The sequence below is a fragment of the Gekko japonicus genome, unplaced genomic scaffold (assembly GCF_001447785.1).
Source record: "Gekko japonicus isolate JY-2015 unplaced genomic scaffold, Gekko_japonicus_V1.1 scaffold1573, whole genome shotgun sequence".
Taxonomy (NCBI): domain Eukaryota; kingdom Metazoa; phylum Chordata; class Lepidosauria; order Squamata; family Gekkonidae; genus Gekko; species Gekko japonicus.
This window is the reverse complement of record NW_015160887.1, coordinates 360,023-371,870: the sequence shown is the minus strand read 5'-3', so window position 1 is coordinate 371,870 and position 11,848 is coordinate 360,023. Positions and strand designations below refer to the sequence as shown.

The 11,848-nt window shown below is 49.5% G+C and overlaps 1 long non-coding RNA gene across 1 annotated transcript; it reads left to right on the top strand.

The window, feature by feature from the left end:
• The first annotated feature begins 782 nt into the window (after positions 1-782).
• On the top strand, positions 783-6,307 carry LOC107120723. Its single transcript, XR_001482833.1, has 4 exons — positions 783-814; positions 2,134-2,213; positions 4,636-4,690; positions 6,216-6,307. It is a non-coding gene; the product is annotated as an uncharacterized LOC107120723 (long non-coding RNA).
• Positions 6,308-11,848: the final 5,541 nt, after the last annotated feature.

Sequence of the window (11,848 nt, the reverse complement as noted above, 5' to 3'; positions counted from 1 at the left end):
ACTAACTAGATGGTGTCGGATGCTGGACGCATGTCCAGCCTCCATGGGGCAAGATGGAGAGATCAAGCTCCTTCCTTGTGTGCAGGCGAGAGAGAAGGCGGCGTGAGAGCGGCAGCAGAGGAAATTGCCCCCAAGAGTAGCATTCTGCTTCAAAGGAAAGGCTCAGAGAGCAGGAAGGAAAGGATGCTCTGTGCGTCCTGACCTCTCTATCTGTCTAAGCTCTTTGGTGCCATCTTCTCAAGTTTGAGACAGGAGACAGCACAAAGGCCTCCACATCTAGCATAATTGAGCTGGGGGGAGCAGGATTTCCATTTGGGAAAATAGTGAGGGGTGGGGAAGCTAACCTCTCATGCCCAGCACCACAGACCCCGTCTAGAATGCCCTCCCCACCTCAAACAACTGTATAGAGCCAGATGTCACATCTGGAGTTCCCATTACAGGACGCCATCATCGCACAAGCAGTTTGGTGTTTACTTCATGGAAAACACAAATGTTTCTAGCAGACTGTGAATTCCACTAGTGGCTATTGTTTAGGTGATCTTATCATGGATATGAATCCAAGCCCCATCCGCAGCCCCAGCCTCGTTACTGGCTGTGTTTCACCCTCTGATCCATCCCAGTGAATTAACAAAACAAAAGTGGAGTTGAATCTAAGAGTTCACGCCCTGTGATAAACAATCATGTAAACAGGTTATGGATTGGAGACAGAGCAGAGAATCTCACTTCTCCACACTTCTCCTAAGCGAAGCTTAATTGTTCCTCTTTTCCTCCTAGGAAAGCAGCGTCTCTGTCCTAGACAAGAAACCTGGCTCAGGTATGCCAAGATGATTTTCTTCCTACACCTGAGGGATTGCCCTGGGCATTTTGAGCTCTGCAGCGGGAGGTGATTTGGAGTAGAGAAAAGTGGCAGGCAGGGAAAAGGTTGAATGCTCCCTTTTGCCCTCGTGTGTACCAGAGAAGCAGGGGACGTCCTCTACTGTGGAGTGGCAGAGTAGTTGTGGGGAAATCTGGGATTTTGCAACCTGAGAACTCAGACTTTACACCTGGGATATGCTCAGATGTGTACAGTGCTTGTTCTGCTCTGCTTTTGAAGGACAGTTTGGAATCATGCGGCTAGTGGCTGGATGGGTCTGAATCCCACAGAGACTTTCTAGGAATCCTTCCATCCGTGGACCGCAACTTTCTTGCCTCTCTCCTCCTGCTGCAGTTCCAAAATGCTCCCCAAATACTGCTTCTTATGGACAGGGGGCCCCTCCCACACTCCTGAGCAGAAATTTGGTGGGCATTTTGGACAGCAGCAGGAAGGGGAAGACAAGGAAGTCCTTCCATGAGCAGAAATGCTCTGTGGGACCCAGTCCATCAGCAGGACACATGAGGAGGATGTGGGGGCCACACAGAGTCAGGACGTCCCAACGTCATGTGAATATAAAGGTAAAGGTAAAGGTTCCCTTGCTCGAAAGCCATTCGAGTCCGACTCTAGGGTTACGGTGCTCATCTCCGTTTCCAGGCCAAAGAGCCAACGCTGTCCGAAGATGTTTCAGTGGTCATGTGGCCGGCATGACTAAACGCCAAGGCGCACGGAACGCTGTTACCTTCCCACTGAAGTGGTACCTATTTATCGACTTGCAATTTCTTGCTTTCGAACTGCTAAGTCGGCAGGACTTGTGAATATAGACAAAACAAAAAGGATACTTCTGGATACAGTTATGCCTACTTTACGTTGTGCATCTTTGTCAAAATTTCAGTTAAATCAGCTTTTCCTATGCAGTCAAGAAGGAATTAAACCTTTCCCCTTTTATTTAATTCTGCAGAAGATATTTCTGCCTCCGGGCAGTGATGGTGGCCATAGAATTTGCTAAAGTCTTTTTTGTGCACTGTACCGATTCAGGGACTGAGACTTCTTGCGCTGAGTTGTCAGGGCTGGGCTGGGGGGCAGGGGGGGGAGTGTCTTTGAGGCAAAACTCCACAAATGCAAAAGTTTTCCTCTACCCCAAAATTGGCTGGTAAAGGGAAAACCATTGAGCATGTTTAGAGTGGTACTTGACTAACTTCCACTGGAGCTGCTGGACTCAGGATTGTAGATCCACCTTGGATTGTGGCTGACAATGTGCTCCGTCTCCTTTGCACTTCCAGATACAGCTGTACAGGCTGTGGTCCTTGACTGCAGTGGAGTGGCCTTTGTCGATTCAGCCGGGGCACGTCTCCTTATCCAGGTACCATTCGGAGGGAGGAGAAACCCTTCAAGCTAAAAAGAACGAGTGCTGAACCTCCAGTGGGGATGGAGTCCAGCCTGTCTGTCCAGATGTTCTTCCTTCTAACCGTGGCTGCAGCCACTTGGCGAGGAATCTCCCTTTTGCATTCTTTGCCACTGTGAAGACCAGTGTGCCATCTAGTCCAGCATCCTGTTTCACACGGTTGGACAACTAGCTGCCCTGGAGGGCCAGCAAACAGAGCACAGAGGCCAGGGACTTCCCTTGTTGCTGCCCGGTAGCACTGGTATCCAGAGCTTCCCTTTAGTCTTCCTGACTAGGAGCAGTTCAGGGACTTTCGCGAGGCTGTCTGCCCGTTGCTGCATTCGCTGGCAGTGAATTTTCACTTTGGGCACTGGGGTGGATCCAGCCATCCTTCAAGCAGCCTCCCTCCAGCCTAAGGTGCCTTCCTCCAACTTTCTTAAGTGGCTCTTCCTCCAATGGGAGAGCCACTTAAGTTTAGAGGAAGTCTTCAGACCTGAGCCAAAAGGAAATGTGGGGTATAAACACATAAATAAATAAATAAATAAATAAATAAGCAAACTTAGTTCAGTGAGGTGGTGGGATAGGGGCTGGATCCATGCCATTAGCTCCTCCCACAAGGAAACAAAACAGAAGAGCTTTCAAAGAGTTCCTTCGCTCATCCTTTCCCACAGAGGGTTTGTTGCGAGTGGGCCACACAAGGCGAAAAGTTTGCATGCCAGGAAGCGCGTTAGGGCCTGGCCACACGTTACACTGTAAGGACAAAGAAGAAAAAAGGGGGAAAGACTGAACCTAAACCTAGAATTCGGAACCTAAAAAGGTTAGTCAAGAATAGAAGAGGGCCAACTCTAAAAATCTAATTATGAAACATACAAAAATATATATGTATTTATTCAACATAAATTGAAATAACAAACACGGGCCCATTCCTACCTCATATACAAATATAAAAACATACAAGGGCTAACAAGATAGACCTAACGTGTTTCGGCCTTTACAGGCCTTCCTCAGAGGTCTAATACAGACAGAACATGTTGGCTGATATGCAAAAATACATACAATCATACATATACAAAATATGGAATAAAGACCAGAAACCAATTGTTCCAAAGTTTAACCACTGGGCAAAGAAAAGAAATACAAAAATACAAATGAAGCCTCCAGTGCAATCACATGTCCAGTAGTACTTCTCTCTGGTCAACTGTATATTCTCCTGAGATTGTACAGCCAAATGTTCCCAATAAAAGTGTCTGCAATGTGCCCACCCCAGATCTGGCCAGACATGCACCAGGAGTTCCAAGCAGGCACTTTTGTTCGCTGTGCGGGGGCTCAATTCCTATCCACTCAGGCTGTCCAACTTCGAAATGCCCAAGGGAGTTAGTATTCCCCACGTTGTGGAAATGTACCTGTATTGGTGGGTTGCGTGTATAGTCAGACACTCTTTGCCTGTGTCTCACCTTGCACAGAAGTGAATCCACCAGCCAGTTTCAGGGGGGTACCTGTGTTGGCCTGCAGTAGAGCAGCACGGTTTGAGTCCAGTAGCACCTTAGGTGCCAGCAAGATTCCCGGGGTGGAAGCTTTCTAGAGTCAAAGCTCCCTTCATTAGAGACCAGTCAGCCAGTGTTGCTTTTGGGCCCCATCAGCCATTGCTCAGTGTAAAGGATGAACACTGTTTAAGTTAAACTTGTCGGAAAAGGCAGTGTCTGGTGTACAAAGAAGATGCAGAGAAGACCCTGCAGGGGGCAGCAAGAAGACAATTAGACAGGACAGCGAAGACGGCACCTTCTCTCTCCTGTTGAGTGTCATTCCTTGTCTGTCTCCAGATGGTTACTCTCAGGGCAATTTCCCCCTTCTCCTCGGAAGTGCCACACTCGGTCTTACCCCCCTCTCTCAGCTAGAGATGTAGTTAGGAGCCTATCTCTGTCTCTCCTCTTTCCCATCAAGTATGTTCATCCATAAATAAACCTTATCTGCTCTTAATCAGGTTGTGCGCCACTGCTGTGTTAATTGCCAACAAAACCTGTCAACTTAAAAGATGATGAGCGGGCAATTTTCACATTATGAGGGAGGTGAACGATGGAGACCCCCAAAGGATCAGTGTTAGCACTGGCGATTATTTGACTTACTCAAGGATTTGTAGAGGGGAGGGGGAAACCCAGGAAGTGGCCCACGATGCCAGGATGTGACATAAAGACCACATCTCCTCCTGGTGCAAACAGCCACAGAGGACACTACGGTTTGACAAGTCTGGAGGCTTCCTTTGATGGCATGGTCCTTCCAGTTTCACACAAATGAGTTAGATCACAGCTTCCCGGGCTCTCAGACAATGATGGAGGTGCTGCGAGGGACCCATGGGGGCGTTTCTGAGATTCCATGATCTTACTTTGCTGATCTTACTTTGCAGGTGTGCATTGAATGCCAAAAAGCAGGCATGCAGGTGCATTTGGCTGCTTGCAATGGTGAGTGGGTGATCTCTCTTGGTCCCAGTTCATTTTTTGGAGGCAATGTGGTATTTTTGCATGCGTTTGAGGGGGGAAAAACTAAATTAGCCAATAAAATAAGGGTTCTTCAGTCCATTTCACACATTATGCAGAGGCGAGCCTAGGCGTGCCACTGGCTGGGTGCTCAGCAGGGGTCTGTAGCCAGACTTGGCTCCCTGGCTGGTATGCCTGCACGATATGTTCGTTCGTTGCCTCTAGTACCAAGATATGTTGGAGACTTTAAACTAAACACCGAAACTTTAGATTTTGTGTAACCTTGAAAAGAATCTGCAGCCAGGACTATGGACAGGACCACTATCAAAGTGCCGTTTCCTTGCACGAAAAAGGGCCCCGCTACCTGCCATGATTTAAGCCCTGGCAGGGGAAAACAAAGATGCTCATATGGTTCGTGCCCTTTCCCCCTACTGGATCTCAAAGCAGCTCAGGAGGAAAAGTTTAGATCAGGGAAGCCATGCACAGGGTGACGAGTCCTTTCTCAGGGAATCTTCCCTGTGGTTTCCTCAGGGCCATGCCTCCAGCCATTTTGAGCTGATGAGGGGGGGGAGTGGCTGGTTCTTGGAGCCAAATTATACAGTGGCAGTTCTGACCCCGGAACTCTACTTCTGTGGATAGTTTGGTCTTTGCCGTTTTAAATTTTTTAGGTGTATCCTTCAGAACGACTTGGGTACACACCTTAATGTTTTATGTGTGGGGCCACCCTTTGTCTCCAGCAAAAATACAAAGGGGGACCACAATGTCACAAACCGGAGAAATACCAAAACAGTTTGGTTGCACGGTGTATTTTGGTATTTACCCTTTGTCTCCACCCAGACAAAAGGCTCAAAGTGACCAGATGGAGATCACACCGCTCATTGACAAAACGCAAATAGTAGACGTGTGCAGCCTCAGTTTGCCTCAGGGCTGTGCAGGGAAGGGAGGGTGTTTCAACCTCTGCTTAGTTTTGCTATTCAAAACTAGCTCCCCCCGCTCCATTAGCATTTTGAAGGGGAAAAAGATGTATCCCCCCCCTCCCCACAGGGAGCCCAGTTTTGGATAGCAAAACTGTGTGGGGGTTGAAGGGTTAATCACTCCCCCCCCCCCCACACACACACACTTGCTGTCTTCCCTGCTCAGCCATGACTCAAATTTAGGCTGCCCCTTGCATCCTATGGACTGAGGCTTGTTCTTTTCTTCACGTCACCTTTTTAAGTCCTGAGGAATCAGCTGACTGTTGGAGTGGTGGGTGGTTTCTTCACCTATTTGCTGCCACATGAGTAAGGGTCAGTTCACACCTGCTTGTAAATCACCTGATTTTCCCCCCATCACTTGATGCCTCATTGATGAATGTGTGAATCGTCTTGCCTGAGAAGCCTTTTGTGTTAGGAAATTTCTATCTGTGGATTTTTGATTGGCAGTGACTCATTCTCAAATGCCAGTCACCCACTCCAAAAACTGATGCCAGCCCGCAATAACCATCTCCCTTTGTTTCCTCCTCTCCATACAGCAAATGTCCTGCGCACCCTACGCTCTTGTGGCCTCCTGCATCACCTACGCCCGCAGCAGATTTTTGTCAGTGTTCACGACGCTACGTCCTACCTCCAGCAGACCACGGTAAGAGGGCAAAGGCCCAGAGAGGTAAGGCCTCTTTCTCTCCTCACTGGTTCAGTGTTGCTTTCTCTTGCAGACGGTTGAGTTTTCGTTTGGAAAGATTTTTTAAAAATGGGAGCAGCGCTCGGGTAGGGATGGGCATGAACCGAATCACGAACTGAATTTCATGACGAACCGGTAGGTTCATGCGTTTGCAAACCGCAGTTTGTACAATCGCGCTGTTTGTGAACCACCCATGAACCACCATGGGTTCTGTGGCGGTTCATTCAGTTCGTAAGAGGGTTTGTGGGCCAGACGTGCTGGCGCTCAAGCCAACGGTTGGGAACCCTTTGCAGTGTGCCTCGCCAGTGAGCTCAGAAAGCATCAGAAGATGCCTTCTGAGTAAACTGGCGAGTCATGCTGCAGCGGCGGCACAACGCAAGTGGGCAGTCAGAGGCCATTTAAATTAGTTGACTTGCGAGTCGTGCTGCCGTGGCAGTGTGATGCCAGTGAGCTCAGAAGGCATTTAAATAAGTGGCATTTTGTTGCCTTAAGAATAATAGACACATGGGTGGGTCCTAGATCAGATCAAGTCTGAACTCTCCCTGGAAGCTAAAATGACTAAACTGAGGCCATTGAACTTTGGCCACACTATGAGAAGACAACATTCATTGGAAAAGACAATAATGCTAGGAAAAGCTGAAGGCAGCAGGAAAAGAGGAAGACCCAACCTGAGATGGTTTGACGTGGACGTTTTTCCGCAGGGATGGCTCTCCACGCCCCTGCATTTGTATACCTCCGGGGCTCTCCCCCACCTCCCTAAATGTTTTGGCAGTTTCAGGAGCAAAAATGAAGTTTGCTCCCTCTTGCGGTGCAGCATGGGAATCCCCAGGAACGTGGAAGTCTGGTGCTGCGAGGCAGAACGGGACAGACCTCGTTTTTTGCCCCTGAAACTGCAAAAACATTTGCGGAACAGGGGAGAGCCCCGGAGGCGTACAAATGCGGGGGCGTGGAGAACCATCCCTGCAGAAGATGTCTCAGTCAAGGCAGCCACGGCCCACCTTTGCAAGGCCTGAGCGAGGCCGTTAATGATGGGATGTTTTGGAGGTCATTAATGCATGGGGTTGCCATAAGTCGGAAATGACCTGACCAGTGTTCCCTCTAAGCTGAGTTAGTGTGAGCTAGCTCACAGTTTTTTAGCCTCCAGCTCACACATTTTTGTCTTAGCTCAGGGAGGAGGGCTCCAGAGCCAACTAATTTCTGCAGCAGCAGAATCGCTGGCTCACAACTTTAATGCCAGTAGCTCACACAGTAGAATTTTTAATCACAAGACTCCACAGCTTAGAAGGACCATTGGACCTGACGGCACTTAATACACACACAGCTTCTTTCCAGAGCAGGAATAGAGAGGCTAGCCCTGGGACTTGCCTTGAAGGCAAGAGCTCCTCTGAAAAGGTTACCCAGACGGCTATGTGGGACACTGGCCCTTTGGCTGCATTCTGACATCACAGTGCACTGCATTTCCGCTCCGGTCTAGTGCAGTGGGCACAGATATAACTTGTTCACTATGCCCAGATGCACCTGTGCGAAAGCAGTCTTCAGCTGCCCGAGATGGCAAAATGGTTGAGACAATTGGCTTGCTGCCTCACACGCACCTGGATTCTCAGATGGCATTAAGCCCTATTTTAGGATCCTGGTTTTGTGTGTGTGTGGGGGGGACGAGGACATTTGGACATCACAGGCAATTGGACTTCGTTTCAACAGAAGTTTGTTTTTGCACATCATGCGGGGGGGGGTGTACAAAGGGTATAACGAACAAAGAGCATTGGGGTTCGATGGTGACTTAATGTGATGGAGGGAGGCAGCCTCTGAGAGCTGGTGGGAGATGAATTAACCTGCCTGAAACTCAGCCAAGGGGGAGGGTCTCTTTTGGGTACAGAAGGAAGGGACACTCTACCCCCAGCAGGCATGAAGAAAAAAATCAGGAATCCTCTTCTCTTTCCACGGGTCCTCGTCATCCCTCTGTGCTTTCTCAGACTGGATTGAAGGTGGTTTGGAAAAGCATCAAAGGAGAACGCGGCAACCGTGGAGAGACAACAGCTGGAGGGAAATGATGTTGTGAGGAAGCTCAGGGGGAAACGACTGCAGCTCAGCACCCAAAACCACGGGAAAACCTCCGTGTGAAAAACCCTGGGTATTCTTACGACAAACCTTTAGTGTGAATGGAACCTGTCGTCTGACCACTCTTGCATGCAAAGCATTAATACCAAGTGTATTCCTTTAATCGGTACAGAACCAACTCGGTAAGTTCAGTACCAGGCTTGCTGCGTGTGCTGAGAATGTGAAGACGGGTTTATTCCTATAATAAGAGGACGAGAACCCTTATTCTCAAATACCAGACTGTGTGTAGTGGACTTGCCCTGATACGTACCTGATGGAGAACTCTTTTACGGTTGCTTCTTAGGAAACTGTGGAGCAGAAGGACCCTACCATCTGGGTATAACACTTTGCTGTCCGTTCAGGGCCAAGGAGCGTATCAAATTGACTCACGTGTACCAGGATGAGATCGGCAAGACATACTGAGGGCAGCTGGCTGCCTCTGAGACATACAAGGTCCTGCCTGCCAAGATGGAGTGCAGGCTTACGAGGAAGGACATCACAGAATGCTTACTCGACGAAGAACGGAGACACCCAAGATACAAAAGGCAGCAGAGCGAGTCAGGCAGAACCTTCTCAGCCAGTAGCTCCTTCTCTGTGCTGTGACCGGGATGGCCAGATGTAGCTTGAACTAGCCGGTCACTTCAGCAACAGGAGGAACATCTGTATTAAGCACCCTTCTGTCCAAGCTCCCATCAATCCGGATTATCAGAAAGGAGAAACCCACACCGCAGTTACAAGCTGCATCCCACAAGGCCTCATGGGGAAATCCCTGGCTGCTGGGGCATACCTTCCTTTTTTTCTGGCATTCCTTTGCCCAGAATAGTACCTTTTCGCTTCTACATTATGCCTGAAGGAGGAGGCTGCATTTGAATAGAGGCCCGCACATTTTTTGCCAACTTGAAGCTGTGGCTTAGAGAAACACAAGATGCCTGGAGAGATGAACACTGTGTATGAACCATCGGGGACATCACAAGCCGGAGCAAGGATGAGGTGGGAAATCTCTCTTATGTCATCACGAACAGCCAGTTTCTGTCTCCTATTCCTCTCAGGTGGGAGACCAAGGAAGTCCAGGGTCACAGACAGTGGCAAACCACCTCTGAGCGTTTCTTGCCTTGAAAACCCCCTTGGAGTCGCCCAAAGTCGGCTGTCATGGACAGCACCTACCACCACCATCACATCAGCCATACCAAATTTTTACTGGTCCTCCTTTTTTTGTGCCTGACAAGTGGCAATTTAGTAGGGGTTCCCCCAAACATGACGATGATAAAGGATATGGGGGGAAACTTCCATGGACAGCACCTGCCACCACCACCACCACCACCACCACATCAGCCATACCAAATTTTTACTGGTCCTCCTTTTTCTGTGCCTGACAAGTGGCAACTTAGTAGGGGTTCCCCCTCCACACCCAACAATGACGATGATAAAGGACAGGGGGGGGAACTTCCCATCGTGGGAGCAGGATAGCATTCACCCAGGGCTGGTGCTCAGTGATACTCTTCAGGAGAGGACTGTTTTCCCTCTGGGCCCAGCAAGGCAGCTTGCGGTAACTGCAAGGTCTTCCCTAAGAGCTACTGAGACCATCTGCCCAAGCGAAGCGCAGAAGATTCAAGGGGAAAACCTGCTCAAGTTACTTTGGTGTTGAAACAAGTTAAAATGGGTGAACTGTAGTGTTCCATTTTACTGCATTAAACCGTGTTGTGAACTCTCTGGATTAAAAGCACAGGCCAAATTTAAAAAGATGGCAACTCTGGTGAATTTTTTTTAAAGGAAAAAAAAATCACATTCTCTTTGGAACACTTATTTCTCCCCCTCCCCACCTTCCTACCTGTCTTTTGATCCAGAATTACCTTTTTCAATGAATTGTTGTGAACTCTCTGGATTAAAAGCACAGGCTGAATTTAAAAAGATGGCAACTCTAGTGAATTTTTTTAAAGGGAAAAAAAAATCACTTTCTCTTTGGAACACTTGTTTCTCCCCCTCCCTATCTTTTGATCCAGAATTACCTTTTTCAATGAATTTCCACATCTGGTTTTGGGGGGGACCTTTAACAAAAAGGCTTTAGTACACAACGGAGCAACAAACATAAAAAAAAATAAGCAACACCCCCACATCCTTTATTATTTTCCCCAGAGTTAATTTCCTTTACAGAAAAAAATTCTCTTTGACGTAATCGCAGGCAAAGTCACTGTGGCCAAGTGCAAAGGGGCAGTCAGGGTTTCGGCCGGTAGGACAGAGGGAGAGGACTAGGAGAGGGCGCAAGGTAGTGTGTGTGGGGGGGAAGGAGGTAGCACGGCATGGGATTCAACCAATGTCATCAGTCAGTTTGATTTCCCCACTCCTCCACTTGCAGCTGCTGGATGACCTTGGGCAAGCCACAGTTCTGTCAGAGCTGTTCTCTCAGCCCCTCCTACCTCACAGGGTGTCTGTTGTGGGGAGGGGACGGGAAAGGGGTTTGGAAGCTGCTCTAAGACTCCGAGGGAAGGGCGGGGTATAAATCCAGTCTCTTCTTCTTCTGTTGTAGCTGGAGCAGACAATTCCCTCTCCCCTTCCAATGAAAGCGTGACTGTGGGGGGAAATTGTCTGAGGGCATGCATACCTATATCCAGGGGTCATTTCGTAGAAAAAGAGCTAGGGGAACTCATTAGCATAACTCATTAGCATATGCCACACCCCCTAACATCACCGAAAGTGTATCATAAGGCCACACCCCCTGACATCACCGGAAGTGTGTCATAAGGCCACACACACCACCCCCAACGGTCCCGGCCGCCGCCGCCAGCCTTGCAGCTCCACTGCCAAGCCACATGAGGGGCCTTGCAGTGGACCTGCAAGGCCGGCGGGGGTGCAAGGAAGCCCCGCGAAGGCCCTCCCTGGCCCCAGGCAGGCAGGCAGGGGTGGGGAGAGGCAGGGAGGGAGCAACTTACCCTCCCTCTTCTCCTGCCTCCTCCTGGCTGAATGAGGGCCGGAAGCGGGGCAGCCTGAAGCAGGGGGCGGGGCTTCGTCATGTGCCTCGCCACCCCGTACCTCACCCGGGGGAACTGCGATCCCCCGCGATCCCCCCCGAAATGACCTCTGCCTATATCACTGTTAGAACCACAAAGCCTCCAATGCAATTCTTTAGAGAGAGGGACTTAGAAACCCCCCACTCTGCCTGGGGGAGATGAGAATTCTCCCCCCACCCAGAGAGACTGGCTTGCTACCTCCCGTCCTCCCCCTCCTCCCGTGTGCTGGATGGCAAGCAGCTGAGCAGGAAGTGGCCTTTGAGAGAAAGGAACAGAGGGAAGGCTCACTGCAGTTTGGGGAGAGCAGGGATCTCAACAGGGTATAACGCCACAGAGTTTTCTCTGGGGGAACTGATCTCTGTAGTCTGGAGATTGTTTCAGGGAG